The 1383-nt window shown below is 59.7% G+C and overlaps 1 pseudogene; it reads right to left on the reverse strand.

Moving 5' to 3' along the window:
• LOC123138901 (linoleate 9S-lipoxygenase 2-like) overlaps positions 1 to 1383 on the reverse strand; it is a 24579-nt pseudogene that overhangs the window by 1086 nt on the left and 22110 nt on the right.

The following is a 1383-nucleotide window of genomic DNA, read 5'->3' on the forward strand; positions in this document are numbered from 1 at the left end:
CCCCCCCTCGTGGTCGGAGGTGTTGGGGTAGAGTAGCATGTACGGAAACTTGGCCGGTCCCCTGCGGTTCATCAGCTGTGGGTTCGCGTTCATGGCCACCACATGTTTCTCGATGTCCTCCAACCTCGCGCCGAACCGCTTGAACGCCTCCAGCGCCCTGACGTCCGACGTCCACTCCGGCGTGTCGTGCTGCCCCAGGTAGAGGCGTAGAGCTCGTCGGACGAATGCTTGGACAAGCGAGATGCCGATGAGGGCATGAGACGGGTGGGTGATGGTGCGGAGGAACACCTTCTCCGGATCGCGCTCCAGCTCCGCGTACTCATCGGAGCCTTGCTCCGGCATCGGGCATGCACCTGCTCGCTGATGGCTTATTGGGGTGATAACCTGAGTAAGGGTATTGCCCAAAGTTGACGGCCGTGTGCAGGTTTCTGCTCTGGTGCTCCCCCCGTGGGCTGAACGCGAGTGGGAAAAACACAAGGACGGTCCAGATGCGTCGATGGCGGTTCATAATGAGGGGCACGATGGTCATTTCAGGTGGGTGTATAGCGCGCGTAGACCAGTCGTAGAGCCCTGTATGAGCCCGCGCCGGCCCGTGGTATATTGTACGCCGGGTGTGTACGTGTATTATACGCTGGCGGTTGCGTTTCCCCGCGGTCGTGCGCGTGCACTTGTTCGTGGGTAGTTTCCAGAAAAAGCCCCCTAGTATAAGAGGAGGGGAACGGGCATCGGCCGCATCGCCCACCCCATTTCGCCCAAATCGCCTCCCTCTCCCTCCTCTCTGCTATGCCTCATCGTCTCCCTCACCGGCCACCCCACCTGCTCGCTCACCACCGCCGCCTCCCTCTCTTCTCCTGCTTGCTTCTGGCTCGGATGGAGCAAGGCCGTCGCGAAGCCGCCGTCGCGGGCGGAGATCTGCAGAAGACGGGCGCGGAGACCGTGGCAAATGCTGTGCAGACCCTCATCGGCGGCGCGGGTGCAGGAGCTGCTGCATCCCCACGCGCTGGATCGGTCGCTGCGGCGGCGGATCTGGAGGAGAAGAAGGTGGCCATGGCGGACTCCGCCGTGGCGGACTCAGCCGTGCCGGTGCTTGGCGTGACGGCGTCGAGCGGCCCGTCTGATGGACCTGCAGAGGCCGGCGGCGAGCACGTGGACCTGCAGGTAATCCTTGCCAGCAGTCCCCTCCGTTGCTGTTACCCCCGTTAAGCAGTAGTTTTGGGTGTTAGTGTTTTTTGTAGTTGCTAGTTGCTGCATCCCCTTCTGATAGTTAGGGTTTATAGATGTTTGATTGATTTATAGTGAAGGTTAAGTTTCGATTCTGTGATTGAATCATCCAGTAGATCAAGTAGTTAGGGTTTTTTAATGAGATGTTAAGTTGGGTTTTTT

This window comes from Triticum aestivum, chromosome 6B (assembly GCF_018294505.1).
Source record: "Triticum aestivum cultivar Chinese Spring chromosome 6B, IWGSC CS RefSeq v2.1, whole genome shotgun sequence".
NCBI classification, from domain to species: domain Eukaryota; kingdom Viridiplantae; phylum Streptophyta; class Magnoliopsida; order Poales; family Poaceae; genus Triticum; species Triticum aestivum.